Raw genomic sequence first — 18,439 nt, forward strand, 5'->3', positions numbered from 1 at the left:
CTGAACTTTTATGAAAAACTCTTCATTAATTTATTCATAGATGTGAAGGACAATGACTCTTTGGTTGTTTTCCCCCTCTATTTTAAATCATGGAAAATATAAAAAAGTATACACCAGGCATTGATTTGGCCCTTTGATTAAGGCTCATCTTGCCTGATGGGTTGTCATCTCCAATTTGTACCAGCTCCTCAAACAAATGCCACCCAGAGGTTGAGTGACAGACGGGGGAAAAAGCATTAAATTATATTCCTCTCTTTAGTGGTGTACTCTCTGAAAGCATATCCATGCACTAGCAACCTGTGTTAGATATTACTGAAGGGATGGAATAAAGACACAAAAGTATCAGATAGATTGTGGGCTCCTTGAGAGCAGAAGCAAAGTCCTATGAGTTCATGTCTATCCCGAACACAGGCACAGTTCTGGATGGTGGTAGATACTCTTGCATGTTATGTTACTCAGCCTTTGAGTCTAACCATTATTTTTCATTTATCATTAAATGATACCACATTTGCTATAAAAAGCATTTTGAAAATAAGATATACTTTCATTTTTGCCCTCAGAAATCTCAAGCATACCCTACAAAGCATAGTGGTGGGGGAGGCACTTCAGCTGGACACTAGAGACAGTTTTAATGTAACTGTGTGTTTACAAGTAGGTATTGTATATAAAACTAATATGTGTACACACATGGAGAGAAAGACTTCCATCAAGCTTCACATATGCACAGGTACATAGGTATATATGATTTTTAAGACGGTTCTACGTACATCAAAAGGAAAGCAGCATCTTAAATCAAGAGCTAGCATTTCACAGCCCAATAGGTAGAAAGATACATGATGTGTACCCTCCACAACCCTGGGTTTGCTCTGCTTTTCCCCCGTAAGTTGCTCCAGGATTGAGGCCTTTGGTGTCATAGTGACACCATTCTTCACAAGTCTTACTGTTTTGTTCTTCAAGCCACTACACTCTGGAAGTGACAAAAGCCACTTCCCAGGGAGCTGCAAGACAGCCTCTCAGTAACGAAAGTCTATTTCCCTGCCCCCCTCCTGCCCCAAATTCCATCCTCATGACACAGAAGCACAGTTAGAGATGAAAAATATGCTTCATTATCTTGGTAGTGCAGAGAAAAATGTTATGGCTTTATTTAGCAGTTGCTTTTATGCTTTTAAAAACATGTTAATTTCATTTTTTATGTAATTGTGCATTAAATCATCTCAGACAATTGTGTGATTTGGAAATAAAAGTCCAACAAAATAAGTAAAAGCTATAATGTGGTTTTTTCCCTTCCCGCTTTTTGTAGTCTGTTTTTATGTTTCTCAAGCATTAGTGTCTCTGCTCCTTCCTGGGAAGATTAATCTGGAGGCTCAAAGAGACTCTTGCCTTCCTGTCTTTAGTTCTCCCGGTGCTCTGAGCTTTTTCCCTGTGGCTTCTGCATCGACTACTCATGAATTACCAGCCCCAACAGCATTAGGACTTATAAAGCCTCATAATCCTCTAGTTGACTCCCTAATAGGGCCACCAGCTGGATGAAGACCTCAACCCTGAGGGGGGGAAGTTCGAAAGAGACTTAAACTGCCTAAAGTAAAATTATGAATCCCAGCCTCCAGAATCACTGTACTCACACAGAGCACAGGTGGTAGGTTTTGGGTTTTTTAAAAACTATAATATAAGCAAAGGAATGCATGCCATGTGATTCAGTGTGTCTGAGAGATGTTTTGCTCTTTCTTTAAAGAAAAGGTGGTCCATTCAACACATGCATAGTTACCTTTCACACCTCCCACTTTAAACATTTTTTGCGAGGGATAAGACTTTCTCATGGAAGTTAATGATAGATTGGGACCCTTGAGCCTCTGTGTCATGAGATGATTGAAAACAAATTTCAAGCGCATTACACTTTTTTTTTTTTTTAACCAATGTTCCTCGATACATGTAAACAATCAAACTCTTTTGTCTTACTTCCTTTAGTGTGTTTTCACGTAGATTATCGTAACAAGGTATTGTACTTTCTTTAAGGTGTTACTAGTCTGCTGGCTATAGTAACAAAGCACATTACACTACAACAGAGGTTTATTATTTAATGGTTCTGGAGGCTAGAAGTCCAAGTTCAACATGCTGACAGAGTTCATTTGTTCTGAGGGCTGAGGGAAGGGTCTGTTCCAGGCCTCCCTTCTTGGCTAAGAATTGGTCATTCTCTCCCTGCACCTCTTCGCATCTTCTTCCTTCTGACATACCTCTGTGTCCAAGTCCCCTCTTTTTATAAGGACAACAGTCATTTTGGATTCAGCCCTATCCAAATAACCTCGTTTTAACTTGTTTACTTTTTAAGGAGTGTACCTCCAAAGAAGGTCACATTCTGAGATAACGAGGGTAAGGACTTTGACCTATGAATTTTAAGGCATGCAATACAAACCAAACAGGATGTAAAACTTCTCTGTTTGTTTTCTAGCGGTATTCACTCAAAAGACTACCATTGTGAAAAATCATTAAAGATTAGTTTTTCCTTCACATTTCTAACATGAAATTTTGTATGATACAGGCAAGAATATATATAAAATAAACAAACAAAATCACACTTAAATTATTTGTAGTGTAACCCTCAAGACGGATATTTGTATATGTATGGACACATGCACTAACCAATACAACAACAAAAGTACATGTATATAACCAGTGTTGAAATTAACTTCCGCCTGAAGCTACTAGGAAACGTCAATTAAACTGCCAAACTTTCAGAGCCTGATACTCTATCTTCCTGCCTTGGGGAGCTTTTGTATTCAATTTATTGTTAAATAGAACAGCCAGCTTGGCAGCAGGGTTAGATTAACAAATTATAATGAACTTTATTTTTTGCTTATAAAAATAAGGTGAGCTAATATTCTGGAAGAATAAATTTCAGAGAGATTAAAGATTGAGAGAGAGGTTATTTGTTTGTAACCACTTCAAGTTGAGCGGGGCGGTGGCGGGGGGGAATGAATGTGCCCACCAGCTTGTTTGAATTACACAGAATTGTGAAAGGAACTTAACCAAAACTAATAGTGGTTTTGTTTAACATTTCTTTTATTAACATTTAATATTTTATTAGAAGGAACCTGATGTCAGAAGCCAAGAGGAGCCACAAAACAGCTGTTGGCCTCAAATGTAAATGTCTTCCATTTGACCCATTTATATTCATCTTTTACTTCCTTAAACTCACACACACTTAATGAAATCAGCATGTCTGCAAAGCCCACTCATTTGATTATGTAGCAGAGGCTACCATTACTCTAGTAAAACCCTGTGATTCCTCTCTACATCGAGAGGAATTAGTAAAGTTTCTGGAAGGCCCCTGGGCAGCAAGGAGGCATCTTTTGCCTAACTGTAGACTCCAAATATGTGTTATGATTGGCCTATGTGATAAAGCATGGGTGGGCTCACTGCATAGGGGCCGGGGCTAAGTGTTGCACATATATTATCTAATTTAATCCTCTCAACCATCCATAAGGGTGAGGCAAAGGAGAATTCAACAGAGGTGGAGTGACTGGCCAGTTAGTGGTATTGCTATAGCTTTTGAAAGCTTAACAGTGTGAAAAAAGGGAAGAGGCTGTATTTAACAGAGTAGAAGAAAGACTTTTTTTTTCCTTAAAGTCAGATGTGTATCTCTCAATTTAAGTGAGAGAAGAGGACTGATATATCTTATTATATTGCAGCTCACATGTATTGCATTCCTACTGGTTGCCAGACACTGATCTAAGAACTTCATGTATATCGCCTTCTTTACTTTAACCAGGAAGACAGTACCTATGGGATAAATATACTCTTATTTCCAATTTCCAGAACTTGATTACTTTACTTAGGCCACCTAGTTGGGGTTTAAAGGTGTCTGGCTAGCTCTAAAGCCTTTATTTTTTTTGGATTTTAGGAGCCACTCCCCAGGCTAGGGGCTTGAATCGAACTGTAGCTGCTGCTGGCTTACGCCACAGCCACTGCAACATTGGATCTGAACCGCATTTGCGAACTACACCACAGCTCATGGCAACACCAGATCCTCAACCCACTGAACAAGGCCAGAGATCAAACCCATATCTTCATGGATACTAGTTGAGTTTGTAACCAATGAGACACAATGGGAACTCTATTAACTATTATTTGTCTTAACTATTGTTTATCTTAACTATTATTTTACTCTTAGGTATAACAGGATAAAGCAAAATTTGTTTTATCAAGCCACTAGCAGGTAGCTTGACTTATCCTAAGGATGTGTTTATAAAAATTAGGGTGTGTTATCTAAACTCTTCAGTTGGATTTTATGTAAAATAAATGAAGCTAGTGTATCACTTTTTAAAATTCTGGTAATAGACATTATTTTCCAAAGAAGACATACAGATGGGAAACCAACACATGAAAAAATGCTTAACACTGCTAATTAGTAGAGAAATGCAAATCAAAATTACAATAAGTTATCACCTGACAGTGCTCAGAAAGGCTATCATCAAAAAATCTTTCAAATGCTGGAAAGGATGTGGAATAAAGGGAATCCTCCTACACCATTGATGAGAATGTAAATTGGTGCTGCCACTGTAGAAAAAAGTATGAGAGTCACTTAAAAAAATAAAAACTGAGCTCCCATATGATCCAATAATCCCACTCCAGAAAAAAGGAAAACTAATTTGAAAAGATATATGTACTTCAAAACTCAGTATTCACGGCAGTATCACATACAACGGCCAAGACTTGGAAACAACCCAAGTGACCATCAACAGATGATTGGCTTAAGAACATGTGGTGTACCTCACACCAGTCAGAAGGGCCATCATTAATAAGTCCACAAATAACAAGTGCTGGAGGGGCTGTGGAGAAAAGGGAACCCTCCTGCACTGTTGGTGGGAATGTAAACTGGTACAGCCACTATGGAGAACAGTATAGGGGTATCTTGGAAATCTATATATAGAACTACCATATGACCCAGCAACCCCACTCTTGGGCACATATCCAGACAAAACTTTCCTTAAAAAAGACACATGCACCCGCATGTTCATTGCTGCACTATTCACAATATCTAAGACATGGAAACAACCCAAATGTCCATCGATAGATGACTGGATTAGGAAGATGTGGTATATATACACAATGGAATACTACTCAGCCATAAAAAAGAACAACATAATGCCATTTGCAGCAACATGGATGGGACTAGAGACTCTCATGCTAAATGAAATAAGTCGGAAAGAGAAAGACAAATACCATATGATATCACTTATGACTGGAATCTAATATACAGGACAAATGAATGTTTCCACAGAAAAGAAAATCATGGACTGGGAGAATATACTTGTGGCTGCCCAGGGAGAGAGGGAGGGAGTGGGAGGGATCAGGAGCTTGGGGTTAACGGATGCAACTATTGCTCTTGGAATGGATTTACAATGAGATTCTGCTGTGTAGCATTGAGAACTATGTCTAGATACTTACATTGCAACACAACAATGCGAGGAAAAAGTATGTATAGATGTGTAAGTTGGTCCCCATGCTGTACAGTGGGAAAAAAAAAAAAAGAATATGTGGTGTATATATACAATAGAATATCATTCAGTCATAACAAAGCATGAAATATTGCCATTTGCAGCAACATGGATGGACCTGGAGAATATTATGCTTAGGGAAACAAGTCAGACTGAGAAAGAAAAATACTACATGATATCACTGATATTAGAAGCTAAGAAAAAATAAAAATGCATCTATAAACAAAACACAAACAGACTCAGACATAGAAAACACATTTGTGGGTTACCAAAAGGGAGAGATTCGGGAGGAGGGACAAATTAGGAGGATGGGATTAACAAATACAAACTACTGTACATAAATATATATAAGCACGAAGATTTACTGTGCAGCACAGGAAATATATTAAATATCTTATAGTAACCTATAATGGAATATAATCAGAAAAAAAACTGAATCCCTATGCAGTATACTTGAAACTAACACTGTATTGTAAGTAAACTGTATTTCAGTTTTAAAAGAATTCTGAAAAAAATCTAAAGTTTTAGTAACTAAAGTATCCACCATAAGGTTATTATAGCATTAAAAATAGAAAAAAATGTCAAAATTAAAAAAAAAATCTTAATTAGCTTACTAAAGGAGAGCTCAGATTATGGTCCTGCCAAATGAATGAATAATATGAAATCATAAAAATAGCATTTACAAAGATTTGCTTGGGAAATTACTCCTCTTAAATCTGTAAGTAATACCAAGCATAGCTTTTGCAGAAAGTTTTCAAACATATAAAAGTATTTGAAAAAAATGTATAAAGGGAAATACTTTGAACTGTTGGCAGGATTAATTCATATCCAGATGGTAAAAACTAAGAGGGGGTTTAACTTATACCTTATAGCCTTTTTCAAATTTTATATCAGTAACATATACAGCTTACATAATCTAGAAAAATCATATTTTTGAGCGATAATTCTGGCGCAATGAGACATTTTCCTTAACTGAAATAAACACCTCAATTTTTGAGCATTCAGTGGCAAATAACAGGGATCAGTAGCCTTTTCCTGTAAAGAATGAGACAGTAAATATTTTAGACCTGCAGACCAAGAAGCAAAATTGAGAGTACTACTCCGATAACTAACAAGAAAGAAAACAGATGTCTTCATATCTTTTGACAAAATTCAAAATAGAATACTTACTTTTAATAGAATACATACTTTTATAATACTAATAAAAGGCTGTGTGATCTTATTTTCTTACCTGGGGTTCAAATTTAGCATTCTCTGTCACCAAAATATACAGCACATGTTCATTGGTTAATGCTGATCTATAATAAGGTTTTGTATGTTATCTTTGAAAATGGCTTTTCACACAGATAGGTGACACATGGGGCACTTGAAACACTGTCGAGTTGTGACTGCTTCACTGCAATTTACAGCGCGTCAAGCAGTGGGCGCCACATATGGCCTCTGCTGTAAGTACAGAACCTGTGCCTTTTGCGGTATGAAAACAACCACATACATACACAAATGAGTTCAGCTGTGTGCCAATAACACTTCCTTTATAGCGCACCTAACATGTGAATTTCAAATAATTTTCAGGTGTTACCAAATAGGCTGCTTTTGAATTTTAAACTGTTACAAACTAAAAAGCAAGATTTCTTCAAAATAAAATGTTCAAAACAAGAAAAGATACACCTACTTCTAGCTAACGGACCATGCAATCATAGGCAGTAGGCCATATTGGGTTTGTGGGTTGTAGTTACCGATTGCTACCCTGGAAGTAGACATGCCTGTCATACACTACATCCAACAACTGCCTTTGAGAGCACTGAATATAATATATCCTTCCTAAAAAATTAAAATACCTTTATGTAAAATGATGTCTCCAGTATATCTATGAATTAATTCTCCTGTGAGCAAAAAACTACAGAACGAGATAGCGGCAACCATTCAAGACACATTCTGAAGGAAATGATTATCATCAGAAAGAAAATCAAGGTTCTGATAGCTAAACTCAATGTTACAGCTTCCAGACCTCTGGATGTTTTCTATGGGAATTCTACATTGTCAGGAACTATGATAAACAGACTCATCATCTTAGCCTTTTATGAAATATCATTAAATACTTAGAATCTTAAAAATAAAGCTGGCAAGTCTATTAAAGTTCTTTACCCCTATCTTAATATTCATATGCTCTTTCTTCTCTGACTGGCTACTTGATACCTTAGCAGAATACAGAAGATGCCCAGAAGGGTTGGCCTCAGTTTCGAGCAGGAAAATATTTGATGGAGGCTTAAAGATGAAAAGTGTGTTAAAACCCATTAGCTATCTGCTTCTACCATACCTCTAGTGCAAAGTTCCTCATGAAACATCTAAGTCAGGATCATCTGCCCCCCCCCCATTTTTTGTCTTTTTGTCCTTTTAGGGCCGCACCTGTGGCATATGGAGGGAGGTTCCCAGGCTAGGGGTCTAACCAGAGCTTGTAGCTGCCCATCTACGCCAGAGCCTCAGCAATGTCAGATACAAGCTGTGTATGTGACCTACACCATAGCTCAGGGCAACTCCAGATCCTTAACCCACTGAGCGAGCCCAGGGATCAAACCTCCAACCTCATGGTTCCTAGTCGGATTCATTTCTGTTGTGCCACAGCGGGAACTCCTGGTCCCCCGGTTAATTGCAGACTCTTGAGTCCTAGGTGTTTCTAACAGAACCAGATTTGGAAAATTAGAGCTTTAGAAGTCGTTTCAGGCAAACGCTGTATGGTTTCCATCTACAAAGCGTAACATTTTTAGATTTTCCTCTTTAATAACTGACATAACATAATCTGCCTTTTCTACACACTTATCCTCTACACTTTCTTTTCAACAAAGGGATGATACTTTGAGAAGTAATTTTGCACCTAGTAAAAAGGTGTAATTCTTTAAAACATTTTTTATTATAGCTGATTTATATTGTTCTGTCAATTTTGCTGTGTGGCAAAGTGACCCAGTTTTATATATATCAATATAAATATCACACGTTCTTTTTCTCACATTATCCTCCATCATGTTCTATCACAAGTGGCTGGATATAGTTCCCTGTGCTTTACAGTAGGATTTCATTGCTTATCCATTCCAAATGCAATAGTTTGTATATACCAAGGTGTACATTCTTATATAAAAACATCATAAAAAGTAATCAATGCTTATTCCAGGCAGCTATTTGTATAACTCATGTCATGGGAATGTCTTATACTCAAAGTTGGAGAAAAGGTAATGTGAGCAGTTAGTTAAGGAAGTTAACCAGGGAAAGCCTCAAGTTGGGATGGAAAAGAAGGCACAGTGACTAGTGACAATTGGATTAAGCATTCCATATGAAGCTTATCTATTCAGAGCTCAGATTTAAATGTGCAAAGCAGAGAAAGGAAATTTGGGAGTCAATCACAAATCAGGATCTTTCTCAATCAGTTCTGAATTGTTTAAGGTAATCATGTTCCTTGAAGTGTAGTCTGATGTGTCTGAGGTACTTAAAAAAAAATCAGATTCCTAGACCTATCCCAGACCTACCAATTCAACCTCTACAGTATGTCTATATATCTGTATTTTAATCACCTGCCCAACCATGTATGCATTAAAAGGTGTCAAAATCGATGGATGAATGGATAAAGAAAATATAGTATATGTATATAATGGGATAATATTTAGCCATAGCGAAGGAATAACATCTTAAAACTTCCGACAACATGGATGGACTTTGAAGGCATTATGTTGAGTGAAATAAGTCAGACATATACCATTTAATCCCACGTACATATGAAATCTTAAAAAAAAATGAAAAAGAGAGAAAGAACAACTCCCTAATTCATAGAAACAGAGATCAGATTATTGGTTGCCAGAGGCAAGGAGCAAGGGATGGGAAAAATGGGTGAAGGGGTCAAAAGATCCAAAATTCCAGTTGTAAAATAAATAAGTCATGGGGTGTAATGTACAGCATGGTGACTATAGTTAATCATATTTGAAAGTTGCTAAGATAGCAGATCTTACATGTTCTCTTCACAAAGCTTCTGTAACTATGAATGGTGATAGATGTTAACTAGACTTATTGTGGTGATTATCTTTCAATACACATAAATATTGAATCATTATGTTGTACACCTGAAAGCAATATAATGTTATATACAATAATATACCAATTAAAAATGTGTTGACCCACTCCCTGGGCACATGATTCCATTTTTCCTTTTGAGCTGTTAATAGTCCTTTAATTTATTCATTGCAACAGACTTTATAGGGATCTAATTCTGGTAAGGGATACTTTAAAAATTGAACTTGTAGTGGTAGCCTCAAAAAAATCCATAGTCTAAAGGAAATGCAGATAAATCGGCTGCCACAATGCAGTGATAAATTTCATGACATCAATAAATCCAAAGTGCTAAAGAAACACTGAAAAATGAAAACAAAAAAACTATGTTCAGGTAAAGAGACTATTTTGCCTTTAAGATACTGTAATCTGCTTCTTTTCAGATTTTTTCCTGTGTTATGATATTTTTAACCCTAAGTTATTTCTTCATGATTGAAATTTACCTGTTTTGACCATATTTTTGATGTTGTTTCTAAAAAGTAATCTATGACCTATTTACATCAAAATTATCTAGAAACCAATGAGTTAGTCCTTTAACTCTTTCTCAAAGGCCAAATCTTATTTTATTTTTATTTTTTGGCTTTCTAGGGCTACAGCGGTGGCACATGGAAGTTCCCAGACTAGGGGTTGAATCAGAGCTGCAGCTGATAGCCTACAGCCACCTCCACAGCCACATCAATACAGGATCTGAGCCGCACCTGCAACCTACACCACAGCTCATGGAAATGCCGGATCCTTAAACTACAGAGTGAGGCAGGGATTGAACCCACATCCTAATGGATACTAGTTGGGTTTGTAACCCACTGAGCCACAATGGGAACTCCTGTTTCAGATGGTTTCTCATACAATTTTTGTTATTATATAATTCAGGATAGAAGAATCAAAAATCTAATACTTTTATATTTTAATTGCGTCCAGAGAAATACAACATGACAAAATTGTTTCCTATTTGGTAACTGATTTAATTGAATAGTATAGGGGTTGAGTAGAATGAAACATAGCAGTTCTTATTTCCAAATATTTTTGTCTAAGAGAGAACTCATGATAACTCAGGGGTCTAGATGAACCTGGGTTTGATACAAGATGTAATTTACTAGCTGTGTGTCCTCAGACAGCTTACTCCATCACATTAAATTTGTCTTAATTTATATCTACTACATGAGATTTAGCAACATACAGATCATGGCAGTATCATGTTCATTTGATACACACACACATACACATGTACCAGTGTATGTACATCTTATTACATACACATACATATACAAATTAACCTATATATGCTCACACACAAAGCAGTTATCAGTAATCATGCTTATTTTGCTATACTGTGAAGATAAAATAAAATAATAACAACAAAGCAATTAGCATAGCATCTGACTCATAGCAGGTGCTCAATGAACACAGGTGGTAGGGAAGAGGGAAAGACAGCGAGAGAGTGAGAGGTTTGAGATTAGAGTGAACCAAAAAACAAAAATGAGAACTCATATCATAAAAGTGAGAAAGGAAGGTAAATTTTTTTTTAAAGTGTACTTCTAATATCTTGAATAGCTTTACTTCTTTGTAATTAGATGCAGGATTGGCTCTGTGCTCTTTTAAGTAGCAGCCACGCCATTTTCTGACTGATTGAATGGATATCATTAGAATAGGCATAATATAGAGTAAACACAGAAAGGTTATGAGTATTTCATCTGAACTCTGGAAATGTCAAGCCATCTGGGGCTGGTGGAGGGTGATAGGAAACCCATTTTCAGTTATCACATGCTAATGAATGGAAACAATGTGCAATCCACAAGGATGGGGGAAAACCCAGAATGAGCAGTGTCCAGAGTCTATACAGCTTCCTACATTTTGGGTCTCATTAAAACATGCAGATGTTGGCAAGTGATAGTACAATGAGTTTAACCAGAGCTACATTCTTCTATGTCGAAATGAATGAATGCAAAAGAAGACAAAGAAGCAGGGGCAGTGCTTACAAGCCATGTTTTCATTTAGAATTTTTTTTCCCCCAAAGTATGATACTATATGTGTTTTAAAAATAGCCGTTGATGTTTCTTTGCTTTGTTCTTCCAAAAATATACCACGAACATTATGTTGCAACTTCATATTGGTTTTCCAGTTTGGGGTGCACAAAGTAATAGATTTAATAGGATAATACATGACACCCAGGTTTAATTCATCAAAACCATTAAAAGTAGCTACTGATAATGGAAAATATAAAAATCATTATAAAAATAAAGTAGCTACTGTATTGAGCAGTGAATTCAAAGACCTTCCCTGACCAAACTTCACTTTCAACCTAGTCAGGCACTCATCTCAGTTCTTCTTCTGCATCTTCCTTCTTTTACTGCCTGGGTTCCTTCCTTCTTTCTTTTCTCCCTATTGCCTCTCTTTCTTCCTTCCTTAACTTCCCCTTCCTCTCCATCTATCTATCTAATCCATTTGGGGTGGGGAGCATGATGGTATTTTTTTAAAAAATCTTACCAGTAAGCCTAACAGAACCTCACAAATAAATGCTCTTGACATGAAGGCCCAGTATAGAAACCACTTTGAGAAAATTAGTGGCTGAACAGGATTACAGAATGACAACAAGAAGATGACTAGGTCATCAAAATTACTTTGTAGATATCAACATTTAACAATGGAATGATGTCAAAGTGCACGTAAACAACAGATGTCAGCTATTAATATTATTATAAACAAATGCCATTTATTTAGTTTCTTTGTCAGTGGTTTTCCCAGGGCAGCATGAGACCCCTGAAGGCCCCCAAGGTCAAAACTATTGTTATAATAACATTTACACATTGTTGTCTTTCTCACTGATAGCACAAATGCAACAGAGTATAAAACTGCTGGTCCCTTAGCGTAAATCAAGGCAGTGGCACCATGCTGTGGTAGCAGTTACTCTATTTTTTTTATCACCATTTACTTGCAGGGGGAAAATACTAGCTTAACTCAACAATGCCCCAGATAAAGCAGTAAAAATTATTAATTTTATTAAATATTGATCTTTGAGTATATTTTAAAGTAGTCAATGTGATGAGATGGTAAGTTTACCATGAAGCATTTTCTGTTGCAAACCAATATTCAATAGTTGTCTTATGAAAAGTATTTGTGTGACTGAGTTATGAGCTGCCCTATTCACTTTTTTATTGGACATTATTACATAATTACTGAGAGATAATCTATGGTTATTCAGACTTGAATATTTAACAGATGGTTTCTAAAAAATGAATGAGGTAACTTAGTCACTTTAAGGAAATCAACTATAATGGTATCTGTTGCCAATGATAAAATTCAAGACTTCAAGCAAAAATTAATTTTGTGCAAAACATGAATCCACCACCATGAGATTTTCAATACTCAGCTTTCCAATACTTCAAGACTTTCCTGATGAGATTGATGGTGATATTTACAAATGTGATTTTTTTGACATTTTCTAATGAAATATGTCAATATGTGGAAGATCTGCATATTTCAGTGAACCAATACTTTCCAAATGACCAAAACATGGTGTTACAAGTTATTGCATAAGAAAAAAAGGTCTGTTCCAAGGTTAACAAAGGCCAATGGATTTTAACTTCATAGAGTACAGAAATTATTAATATGGTTTCAAAGAAATTCCACACTGTAAATAATCTTTAAGAAACCGTCACTTGTTGACTTGTGTCTTGTTGAAGTGACTTGCTTACATATTTGTATAGACTTAAATGAAAATATCTATAATTAACTGAAAAGGTTAATAAAAAAAGTCCTTAATTGCTATCTAAATATCAACGAGAGGCCAGGTTTACTTCATATGTTTCAACCAAAACAATGAACCCAGCTATGTCAGGCTGGAAGATATTTAGAAAGAATACATTCTTACTAAATTTTTTGGAATATTTTTCATAAAACATAATCTTTATGTTAATATGTGATTAGCTTATTAGTGCAATTTTTTAAATTAAATAATAAATTTTAAACATTTCTCAGTTTTGATTTTTAATACAGTAAATTGACAGATAAAATGTACATAAAATCTCTTTGGGTCAAAATTTTTAAAAGTGTAAAATTTTGAGTAATGTTATTCTAAGTATAAGCAATAATCTTATATGTATTTAATTTTTAAACAGTCTAGTAATTTACTTAATATGTTTAAAGATAAATTATGTTAACTGCATTAAACAACTTGCACATTTACCTGTTTAAGGTAAGTATCTATCAAAAGAAATATCCTTCAGAAAGTAGGGACTACATATATTTGTGCTCCAAATTTTTTGATATAATCTACCAATTACATTATTTTCACAACATAATAGGCTTAGGATTACATTACCCTGGAAACATCTCAAATATTAGGCTTGGAAACTTTTGGAAGTCCACAGTCTACAGTGGAATAAGTGAAAAAAAGAGAAACAAAGAATAATGTAGATTTATACTTTTTTCAAGATTTATACAGTTGTGTCACTCTTTGATCTATCAATTTTAAAAACAATATAGTCACCATTTACCATAGAGATGAACATCTGCCTATGAAATGAAGGAAAAAACTAAGAGTTGTAATAGGTTCTTGTGATTTGGGATCAAAGTGACGCCATGCATGAATTAATGAACAACTATGTCCCAGAACCTTCAGAATAAAATGAAGATAAAAGCTCCCAAACCGGAATCAGTTAACAAAGACAGATATTGAATATGAATGTAAAATTAAAATTATCTCCTGGATATTGTGTTATAGTTTGAACAAACATATAACGCAGTTAAAATGTTGTATAACTAAATTAGTAAATTCAAAACATGACTATTTAATCTACCCCTAAAAGTTTTTATAACTGACTTGGTCAAAAACATTTGCAATTTTGAAATTTCATCATTTGGCTAATGGGACAGTTTCTTCCTTGAGATCACCTTATATTCAGGCTAGATGAGATTTCTAATCCCCTCCAAACTCTATTAGTAAAAAGTAATCTTACACATGGGAATATGAGCATCAAGACCGTGAGGACCTGCTCATGTTTGCAGAGTTAGTAAGTGTGAGTACTGGAAATGAAACCAGGTCCATGGCAAAGTGCGTTATCTTTCCCTATCCTGCTGTTCATAAAATATTTCCTGTGGCTCAAGGACTGTACCACATAGACGAATGTGGAGAGGAATGAATCTCTTAAGCCTAGAGGTTAAATTTGACCCTAGAACAATGTGGGGGAGAGAGGTGAAAACCTGGTCCTTAACTACTAATGGTCTAGTGTTGACCAGAAGCCTTAATGATAACTGCAATATTCAATGAACATATTTTTATGTTATATGTATTATATACTGTATTATTAAAACAATAAAGTAAGCTATAGAAAATAAAATGCTATTAAGAAAATCATAAGGAATATGTATTTATAGAAATATAAAAAGGTGAGAAACAGATCCACATATAAGTGGACCTGTACAGTTCAAACCCATATTGTTCAACGGTCAACTGTAGCGCTCTCTCTCTCTCTCTCTCTAGATATCTATACAATTGTATATACTACATCTATCACCTATCTCATTAACGATAGCACAATGAGAATGATTATACATATTTGTCAAATAGCTCTGGGAGAGTGAAGAGTCAAATGTGAATGATATGCAAAATCTAAAGGGCAGTTATCAGTCACAATAAGTTTATGTAGGTAGACAGCTCAATATAAATTATAAAGATATTAAGGGTGACTTTTTCAGAGAAAGTACTACACAGAGGTGGGAAAATGGCAAATGATAACACTATATGATAGTGTTATTATCGAAGAACTGAAAAGCATTCGGTTTTTTTGTTAGTGTGTTTGTTTTTAGCTATTCAGTTCCCACCCCAATTTGTTTATTGTCCTGTGGGAACACAGTGAAATTATTAAATTCCTCAAGGTCATGGAGAAAGTCCTGGTTGTTCTTGGGAAAGGGGCTTACATATTCCTGAATCCCAGTCAGGTCCTATTGCTTCCTGCAGTGGATGGTTCCATGTGGAATGAAGGAATACTCTTAAGAAAATTCCAATTACAGTTTATTAACTTCACATGTAGCATTTATCTTCTAGTTTCCAAAAATAGCAGAACCAATTAAACTGTCTCTTTAGCATGGAGGGTTTTTTTTTAACTTTTAATTTTTCTTCAGATAATGCCTTTATAGAAAGATAAATGGAACGTCGCAGTTATGACAGGGAGGGTGGAAGCCATCACTTCCCCGTCATCATCACCAACTTCATTGACCATCACTCTAAAGCAACCAAGGCAAGACCATTTCTGTTCTTGAGCTGATAACATAACAGCCTCAGTCAAGTAAACCAGTCCATTTTAGGCATGATGAAGAGTAATGAAAATTTTTTATTCAAGACAATTTCTAATTTGAAATAAAAGCCCAACAAATTCTTGTGTTCTGTCCACTGTCAAAACAAGATTAAACAACTGCAGCATGAAAAATAACAGGCTTGTAAGAGGAGGCGTCACTGAGTATTTTGCTTTACACTTAGAACATTGTCTGTAATTTCCAATCTGAGGTAAAAAAGGGAGTCAATATGGTGAAAACCCTATAGGGATTTACCTTTTGAGATGTTTCCTTTAAGTCTCTCCTTTACAACTGTCCCCTTAAAGGCCCATGTGCCCAACTGAGGGCCACAGAGAATTGGATTCAGAATTTCTCCAGTGGCTGTCTTCAGTAAAAAAGAAAATTCAGGAAGCCTTCTGAACATTAAAGGGAGAATAGGGGTTCCTGTTGTAGCTCAGCAATAACGAGCCTCACTAGTATCCATGAATATGTGGGTTCAATCCCTGGCCTAGCTCAGTGGATTAAGGATTTGGTGTTGCTGTGAGCTGTAGTGTACGTTGGCAGCTGCAGCTCTAATACAACCCCTAGACTTGGAACTTCCATAAGCCACAAAAAAAAAAAAAAAAAAAAAAAAAAAAGAAAAAAGGAGAATAGTGAAATAAAAGACCTCAACACTTAATTTTGCAGGATTACCATCAACTTCCAGAAACCACATAAGGTCTGAAGAGCAAAAGATAGGTGAGCAAACAGGGTCTCCAGTATGCTTTACTGGGGATGGAGTTGCATGTTAAGGAAAAGATTCTCTGAAACTGAGGCTCAGAAAAAGAAAATGATTTTCCTTATATCACAGTGCTGAGACTCAATCCACAGCCTCTTGACACTTAATCTAGTTCTTTTTCCACTATACTGCAGGCTGTGAATTGGAGATTACTTTTCTTCCTCCTCTAGATTTTTAACATAAAACCTCTCCTGACTTTTTCACTGTTATAGGTACCATACTCGTGTGTCTATCATCACACACCTGCCTGTCTAACAAGAGCTGTGGGAATGTCATAGGAGGCACTCATGGAGCTCTGTTGAATGTATTTGGTAATTATTTGATACTTCTAAGAGGTGGCAACCATTTTGAAATCATAAAATTGTAATTATCTTATCAAATTTAATATTCTGTACACTTCAAACCTAAATTTTTTAAATTGGAGATTACTGCTTCAGTGTAGCTGATTGAACTCAAATTCTTACAGTAATGCACCTTATGTTACTTTCATTCTTAGAGATTTTTTACTATAGTAATTGATTTCTTTGTTTCCACTACCATGTTATCAATCTATCTATCTATCTATCTACCTATTTCAAAAAGAGCTAAAAATCCATTCCTACTTTATAAGCATTCATAAAACCCTACTTAATGGGAAAGGATGCTGGCTAACACCCAAAGTGACAATAAACTCTGACTGTACTTAGAAGTCTAACTCACAAGTATGGCAGTCTGCCTTAATCTGCATAATGTAACAATGTAACTATCACCAATTTTTAGTTAGGAAACAAGGCTATGTCAATAGCAGAATCATCATATATAGACCATGTGCTTGCTATAGTCTAGATTCAGATTTTTTTTTAAATCTTTCTCAAAAAAAAATAAGGTATAAAAATTCTAAAGGACCAGCCCAGAATCCTTCAGATTTCTAATGATACAGCAGGAAAAGAACACAGATTCCTTGACCATCCACTGGTTGTCCTTCCATCACATTTCTACAACCAAACTGCTAACCCCTTTCCAGAAGGTAGACATCCTTCCCTGGGTCTCTATCGGTAATTTTAAAAGAATGAATAGTTTCTGAATTTTACCACAGGACTCCTTTCTACCTGATTGTAAATGGTTATAATTACCATGTGTTGCTTTATTGAGCCTCCATGATTGGTCATGTGATACTCGATAATAAGATACCAAGGCATGGACTGGTTCCTATAAGATTACTGAATGAAGGCAATTCCTCTAACTTCCTCTGCATGGAATGTACCATCATTCTTAGACCCACATCCTAATCAGATTAGAAAATATTACGCTATGTTAACTTTGAGTCCTGCAATTGGAAAAGAATCTTGCTAAGCTGAAACGCAAAACTAAAGACAAGGCCAAATTAACTGCAAATAGATTTTGAGGAAAAGAACTACCCCAACCCAACCCCAAGCAGAAAATAAGCACTGTGAATATTGCTCTTAATTTTTGAATGCCCGTAACATGGCATATAAGAATTCTACTGGAATTTCAAAGGCTCTACTGACATATTTGTAAGAACAATGTTGATCTATAATTGCACCACGGTCACATAAAATAAGCAATTATATTTGTCAATATAGATAAATATAATTTCTCGACTTAAGGTATGCTAACTTGATTTCCGTGTAGGTCGCCATCTATTAGTGCAAAACCTTCTATAACTGGCTTATTAAAGCTTCACTATTGCAGAAAATTTGAATGCCCATTCGGTTCCAGTCCATGCAGAAAGCTTTGTATTCACAAATGATTGACACAAATAAGCTTTTATAGTAGACTATTTGGGGCTCATTGATCATTTTAT

At 35.7% G+C, this 18,439-nt stretch overlaps 1 protein-coding gene across 1 annotated transcript in view; it reads right to left on the bottom strand.

Annotated features, from left to right (window-relative positions):
- Positions 1–18,439, bottom strand: part of TENM2 (teneurin transmembrane protein 2) — a 3,459,878-nt gene that overhangs the window by 805,812 nt on the left and 2,635,627 nt on the right.

This window comes from Sus scrofa, chromosome 16 (assembly GCF_000003025.6).
Source record: "Sus scrofa isolate TJ Tabasco breed Duroc chromosome 16, Sscrofa11.1, whole genome shotgun sequence".
In the NCBI taxonomy this organism is placed as follows: domain Eukaryota; kingdom Metazoa; phylum Chordata; class Mammalia; order Artiodactyla; family Suidae; genus Sus; species Sus scrofa.